Genomic DNA, 8,162 nt, shown 5'->3' with positions numbered 1-8,162 from the left:
ACCCAACCCAACCCGCTTGAGACGCGGACCGAGATCAACTCGCCCGCCGTTGTCACATACACTCAGCCCGAGACCAAAACAAACAAACAAACAGTTATTAGACCTAGGACATTATAAAAAGTGTGCAATTAATGCTGCCGCGGCTCAAATGATGGGAACGAACGGTGTTACTACTATAAATGTTCTTCAGTTTTCATGCTGTTATATGGACGTATGCTTATCCCTTTTCGGGCTCTCTCTCCTGCATCTCCGCTGCGGAATTACGCACGCAGTAGCCCCGCATTTCCCATCAATTTAGTCCGTCATTTCCCCCTTGGCGCACATAAAGAAACATGCTTCCGTCACTGTCTGCTTGATAGCAAGAGGGACTTCAGCTGTAGGCTACTCATGACAAAACCAGACATCGAATTTTCAACAGTTACCTTTTGCAGTAGCTAGGCCTAGGTTACTGGCTATATCCCCGGCGCACTGAATAAGACCTGGTTTTGAAAAGCGTTAACAGCAAAATGAACACCCTTTGGGAAGATCGCTTTAGGCTGGTATTTAAGGCGGAAACGCCCATTCCGGCCTATTCTGTCATTGTGCCACGCCTCTTCAGCGTAAAGCGCATTTTGGGGCGTAAAAACATTACGCTATCTTCCCGAGTCACGGGTAGGCAGGCGAAAAGCGTGTTTTTGTTTGCGTTTAACGCCAGTTTAGCGCCTAAGGCCAGGGGGAGAATAGAGCCCACAGTGTCAATCCAGCAATTGTGATGTCATCCGTCATGTTATCAGTGATTGAGTGATGCCATCAGTGATGTCCCTCAAGCAATTGTGATATCGGTGATGTCATCGGTGATGGTGTCATCAGTCATGTCCTAGATGACAGTGATGCCATAAATCATAGGTGTGACATGTATGACATAATCGGCAGCTGGCCTCTCGGCTCCTAGTGGTCACATATGAATGACATCTTTCTTGGGGACATACGGGTGGACATATGTACGGACAGACAGACAGATCCTCTTATCGACGCCTCAGCCACACCATAAAGAAAAAACATGAAACTTCTCTGAAAGTGCAGTTTAGTTCTGTTCATATTGGTATTTGGTTGCCTTATAATTATCATGGAGGTCATAATTCACATACTTTTTAATTTACCGCATGGATCTACATCATGGATTATAATAATTAAAGTTACAATTTTGAAATTTGAAATTAAGGATCTAACAGTATAGTGACCTGGGATGTCTTGATCCTCTTCAAAAAGCTGAAAACTGATGTACTTTTGGTTCACACACGCTCACACACACACACACACACACACACACACACACACACACACGCACAAGCACAGTGTTGGTTCAGTGCAGCTCATTAGTTATAGCTGCCAGGAGGTTTGGGAAGGTCAGGTGTAATGGCCTTGACAGAGAGAGCCCATAATGTTTAGACAGAGTGAGGAAAACACACACACACACACACACGCGCGTGCGCGCACGCACGCGCACACACACACACACACACAACCAAGCAAGCAAACCAACAAAGCACACACAGCAGGATAGACAGTGTGGGCCAATAGCAGACAAAGTGTCATTCATTACATTTTTACCGTGTGACCACTAGGGGGCCGAGGCATCTACAGTATAAGAGGGGATTTCACTTAAATGCATAAAATAAGGTCTGTGGTTAATAAAAATGAATGGGAACGCGAATTTGGGTTCAGCAGGATAATCTTCACAAACGTGAATCACTTTTATGCCTTTTGAAGCGTTTTCTAAAAATCGCATTTAAAAATGTTCCAAAAGTCATAAGTTATTACCATTTGTGAAGATTATCCTGCTGAACCAAAATGTGTGTTGCCAGCTTATGACAGCTTATCATTTAATAAAGTGAACACTTGAAGGTTTGCAATGGTGCTATCATCCTGGCTGTGTAGTCCTGCTTTGGGGCGGGCGGAGCGAGTTCTCTAACGTTAGTTATATTAGCAACCTAAGTAGTGGCTGCTGTCCAGAACACCGTCAGGTAAGATGCTTCCTACTATTGTTCAAAAGTGACTTTCCTGACACTGTACAAACATCTGACTGCACTAAATGTAAGTAAAGACTGACGTTATTGACTATTCGAGAATAAAAACGAAAAGAAAGTGAAATATGTTTGTTATTTAGCCAAAATTGTTTCACTTTTTTCTGATGCGGTCGGCTTTGTGGGCGTCGCCATTAGGGGCTTGCTTTGTTCTTCTTCGTTGGTTGTAAGGGTCGCAAGGTATCATTCATGGGATACCCGCCTAACCCACCAAAGTGTGCATGGTATGGTTCCTCGAAAATTATCCATAACCAGGTACCTAGAAAGGTTGCAAATTCAGTGAACTTATGTATCAAACTGGTTTCAGACAGCCTAATTACAACTTCTTACCTAGAAATGCCACCTATAAAGCTCGTTCACTTGAGAATCAGACAGGCCCATAGTGTAATGAATGATCATACTTGACCACATGTCCATCAGCGTGAAGTTATGGCCCTCTGAGAATTTTAACCTCGTTTTCCTCAGTTTGTTGCCAACAGCCAACTTTAGAGAAATACTTTTAAGCATGGATTTAAGACTCATTTTCCACAGTTTTGAAGAGCACCACATATTTAACCAGGTGAGTGGTGATTGCTGCACGCCTTCCTACACTGTAGCACTTTCCCGTTTAGCATTATATTTTCATCTTCACCCCAAAACTCACGGTGCTCTGTACGATCTTCTTCCCCCTCCGCTAGTGAAATTTGATCTACGTTCATGTTGCTAAGGCAGTACACGGCTCTCAGTGACTCCATTATGAGCCTTCGTTTCATTCTGCCATCTGGCTTGACCGAGCAAGTCTGACTTCACGTTAGTAAACACAACACAGCCGGTGAGTAATAACACGTAACGTTATGTTAGCCAGAACCTGTCAGTAACGTTACCCACGTACCGTGAGGCGGCCAATGCAAGTGATTGTGTGTGTGTGTGTGTGTATGTATGTCATGTTGCTCATTACTAATGCAATACAAGTTGGATTTAACCCTGTATCATAGGCTGCTGAGGCTGCCTTTTAATTTGTGTTTTAATTTACCAGTCCCTGGCATAATGAAACATCTCGGTTTAGATGGCTGCCAGGAAATCACACCGGTTTAAGCTCATACACCGGACCGGAAATCAACCCATCACACACACACACACACACACACACACACACACACACACACACACACACACACACAACCTCCATGCCAAATGTGTGCGCTCTGCCTCTGCCATCCTGCATTTCGAAATGTGTCCCTCCACCACTTTTAGCCAATAATGGCATGAACACAAACACACACCTTCACACACACACACACGCGCGCGCGCATGCGCGCACGCACACACACACACACACGTGACTTATAGAGCTGCTGGTCGCAGATAAAACAATTCAAGATGACAAGCGGCATACCCCCTTTAACCCTGTTGTCCTCTATGAACCGGGCCTAAGTTAGCACTGTCAGTCTGTACTCTATGAACAGGGCCTAAGTAGGCACTGTCAGTCTGTCCTCTATGAACAGGGCCTAAGTTAGCACTGTCAGTCTGTACTCTATGAACAGGGCCTAAGTTAGCACTGTCAGTCTGTCCTCTATGAACAGGGCCTAAGTTAGCACTGTCAGTCTGTCCTCTATGAACCGGGCCTAAGTAGGCACTGTCAGTCTGTCCTCTATGAACAGGGCCTAAGTTAGCACTGTCAGTCTGTACTCTATGAACAGGGCCTAAGTTAGCACTGTCAGTCTGTCCTCTATGAACAGGGCCTAAGTTAGCACTGTCAGTCTGTCCTCTATGAACCGGGCCTAAGTAGGCACTGTCAGTCTGTCCTCTATGAACAGGGCCTAAGTTAGCACTGTCAGTCTGTACTCTATGAACAGGGCCTAAGTTAGCACTGTCAGTCTGTCCTCTATGAACAGGGCCTAAGTTAGCACTGTCAGTCTGTCCTCTATGAACAGGGCCTAAGTTAGCACTGTCAGTCTGTACTCTATGAACAGGGCCTAAGTTAGCACTGTCAGTCTGTCCTCTATGAACAGGGCCTAAGTTAGCACTGTCAGTCTGTCCTCTATGAACAGGGCCTAAGTTAGCACTGTCAGTCTGTACTCTATGAACAGGGCCTAAGTAGGCACTGTCAGTCTGTCCTCTATGAACCGGGCCTAAGTAGCACTGTCAGTCTGTCCTCTATGAACAGGGCCTAAGTAGCACTGTCAGTCTGTCCTCTATGAACAGGGCCTAAGTTAGCACTGTCAGTCTGTCCTCTATGAACAGGGCCTAAATAGGCACTGTCAGTCAATGTTAAGTTTATTTTCTATGACTTCCAGCCTGGTAAACTGTTGCTGTAGGCTTTTAACTTGCTTTACTGAGTCCCACTGACAAATCATAGGCCCACTTAATTTCCACCGAGGGATAACATGATTAACCGGCAGAATGGCAGATTGGATTTTCTATTATTAATGTGTGTATTATGTGGCTGCATGGATGGACCGAGGGGATTCCAGTCAAGTGCCTGTAAGCATGCCGATGGTACAGTATAGCTCTGATGTATCAATATTTACAATGTGATTTTATTTTCTATATTTTTAAATGGTTTAGTTTAACCGGGCTTGCAGAGCTTTGCTGTGCACTACGCCACATTAAGCACAAACGCCATTTGAGCTCGAACAGTATTACATTATGTGTGTGTGTGTGGTAGATAGATGGTCTAACTGGTCAAACCACTATCAGGCGGTGAAGTAATCTCTCTCAGTGCAACTAGATAAAATACCAATAATGACCTGAAACTATTGAATTGATGTTTCCTATACTAATGCTGACAGTCACATAGGGGAGCACTATCTTACTTTGAGTAAAGGCTTTGTATTTTTTATTTTTGTATTTTATTTTATTTGTATTTTTTCCCCTTTTTTTCTCTCTTACAGGTACTTTGCATCTGTACTTGTATCTGTAGGTTACGTTGAGTATCACAGGGTGAAGCATACACCCATGTCACGTATGGAATGTATGTTAATTGGTATGTATGTATGTTTATAAGTATTTGTCATGTCTTTATTATATATACAAAAAAGAAAAATTGCCATAACTACAAGATAATGAGCAAGATGTATGTAAATACAAGATGACAATAAAAAGTATATAAAAAAAAAGAGATCAGCAGCGAGGTCTGAAAGCACAAATGGTTATAAAGGCTGCCAAACAGGTGCAGGGAACCACACTAGAAATGAAGATAGATTATCACCGCTCTCCCATAGGCTGTCTCCTCCCGCCACTGTTACTGTAGCAGGAAGAGCAGCTAGCACCTTGGACAGCGACGGGCCGGCCTCTGAGCACGCTGGCTTGTTCAGCGCCTCGGACAGCTCTCCTGCCACAGACAGCTCTCCTGCCACAGACAGAGGAAGAAGCACTGGTCCACGCTCCCGTGGATGTGTCACCTGCATGGGATCACTTTGTGTTACAGAGTTGGGTTAGTTAGCTACAAGCCAGGCCTGCTTGTCTCTTAGCTCGGTTAGCTGGGTCATGAATTACTTGGGATGCAGCAACAACCCCTGGTAATATGATGAGAGTACAGCTGACTGGTCACACACATACACACACGCACGCGCGCACACACGCACACACACACACACACACACACACACACAGATGACTGGAAAGATGAGAGTTGACAGCAGCGGACTAAGCAAGCTTTTAGCATGGGTGTGGCTACAGTATGGAGACATAGATTTACTGTGTGTGTGTGTGTGTGTGTGTGTGTGTGTCTGTGTGTGTATAAGCTTTTAGCAAGAATATGATTAGGACACACTGTAGACTAGAGAGACATAATGTTAGTGTTTTATTGTGAATCACAACCTGGTTCAGAGGAAGGACAAAATGTGGAGACCACACATGACTCTGTCCCAGCCAAAAGATGACCAGCATGAAAGAAACGTGGAGATATCTTTGGTCTTAGCTACAAAAATGCTCCTGCGTTGTGCAGCGAGGTTCAAAGACGGCCATTGTCACAGTCTTGCGACCAAAGATACAGTAGCCTAGGACGAATTCTGACAGCGTCAGAAATGTAGGGTGGCAGCTACGACGATGTCTGATAACAACCAATAGAAATGCTGCATAATTATATCAGTAAAGACGCTAAATGCGAAATAGTTTACGTTACCTCAAGCTCTCTCGCAAAATTGGTATCCCCATGTTGACCTCTGTTCCCTAGCCACGACGGGGTCCATATTCTCCTCCTCCTTGCAAGGGCTTGATTCTCGCCGAGCTTCATTTGTTGACATCTCTACCAGACAACTGTGGCACACATTGATGCGTAGCTGGGCACGCTGCTGATGTTTGATTATTGCGTATTGACTGCCGATTTACTAGTATTGACGCAGAGACGTGCGTCGTAACCTGCGAGCCAGTAGGTGTCATCGTTGTACAGTCTACACATCAAACCTGATGTGGTATTAAAGTTTATTATATCCAATGTCGCACAGTGTGACCTGCAATAAACTTATACGATTGTTCAAATCTTACAGTCTGTAGGCGGCTTTAAAAAGATGCACGAAACAGCTTACATCTGCTTCCTCTGCCAAAGAAGCCTTCATTATGACTGCCATGACCGCTGGCCTTATCCTCCAGGGCAGGCGACCCACAGAACAGCCTGCACAGGATTTCAGCAAGTCCAAATCAGTTGAGTTCTGGCATCTTTGGCAGAAAGGATGAAATAGTCCTATATTTGGTACTTCCACTGAGATTTCTACTGTCAAAGTCAAATGTTCATGCAAAAGCTGAGGCTAACTTCCCGAAATGCAACCATGGGAAGGCTATTGGCCTACTACACTCTCCAATCCTCTATATTGTTGTAAACTCCAGCTTATGGTAGCCATAATGAACGCTATAATGTCTATGTCCATTGCTGATATCCTTTTAGATAAGTGGAACAACACAGACATTTTTCATAGCTGGACTGCTTTGTTGTTCTTTTCTCTCCTCTTTGCTGTTTACTTTATCCTGTCTTTTTTATTTCCTCTTTCTTCTCAAAAGGCTTTCTCTTTCCCCTTGTGTAAGGCCCGCAAATTAATTGAACATGACAGTTGAAACAAGTCGTATACAATTGACCTGCCCTTCTCCATACTACCATTTATGTCAAAACAATCTAGTGGCACCAGTAAAATGGTTTTTGACACGTGTCTTCAAACTGCCAGCCCAAATCGGATTTTTTACATTTCCAGAATCAGAGCGATCATTGCGTGTCAAACTATTCATCATTCATCTAGTTTGACAGTTATTGAGAGTTGATTTGAGTTAATGAGTTATTAATTTGAGTTAGTGTGGACCAGTGATGTCACTGGTCCACACTTTAACACTCAATAACTGTCAAATTAAATGACAGACTTCAAAACAGTTTACAGTTTTCTGATATACTACTGATGTTCTAATGATGCAAAGCTGGTTGAAAATGGGCAGAGTGTTCCTTTAAAGAAAATCGCTTATAGATGTTCAGCACTGTTTCTCTAAATCGTTTTCATAAATCTGACCGCACCTGAAGGCACCATGCCTAACCTCGCGTCACCAGGCTCTTCTCGGCGAGAAAGAGCCTGGCTCCCGCCCACAATTGATTTTGTCACCCTACTGGTTCCGGCCTAGAGCCCGCCCTAGACCGGATGGCAGCGTTTCTAGCTCGGCAACTTTCACGTTAACTTGACAATTTGACCCAAGTATCAGAATCCTCTTTCACCGTTTTGACCGGTGTGTCAGGCGGTGGTGGCGGAGATGCCATATTGCATGAACGTTTTGTTTTATGTAACGCTAGCTTTGTTTTGATCAGACTCTAGTTTAGGTAACATCACCGCGTCAAGCTAACGGCAACAAAGACGTTGTTAGGCGCATTGCCATCCGGTGTTAATTCTGGGTCCGGGGTTTACGCCCCCATGACAAAAAGCGGGGTGGAAGGTGCCCAGACTACACCATGCCTGGCTGCAGACGTGTTGAATTTACCTATCGCTAAGCCCCACCCCCGGTCCTCACTCGGACAAACACAAGGCAGACTGACTAGAGTAAATGGCAGCCGTCACTGTCAAAGTTACATCCCAAGACGCTCTTCACAACTTTTTGAGCCCTGATATCGTCTAGAAGCCATCAGAAAGTACTTCACTATGCCATGGC

The sequence above is a fragment of the Poromitra crassiceps genome (genome assembly GCF_964638095.1).
Source record: "Poromitra crassiceps genome assembly, chromosome: 15".
NCBI lineage: Eukaryota > Metazoa > Chordata > Actinopteri > Beryciformes > Melamphaidae > Poromitra > Poromitra crassiceps.
Note: the sequence above shows the minus strand (reverse complement) of the source record.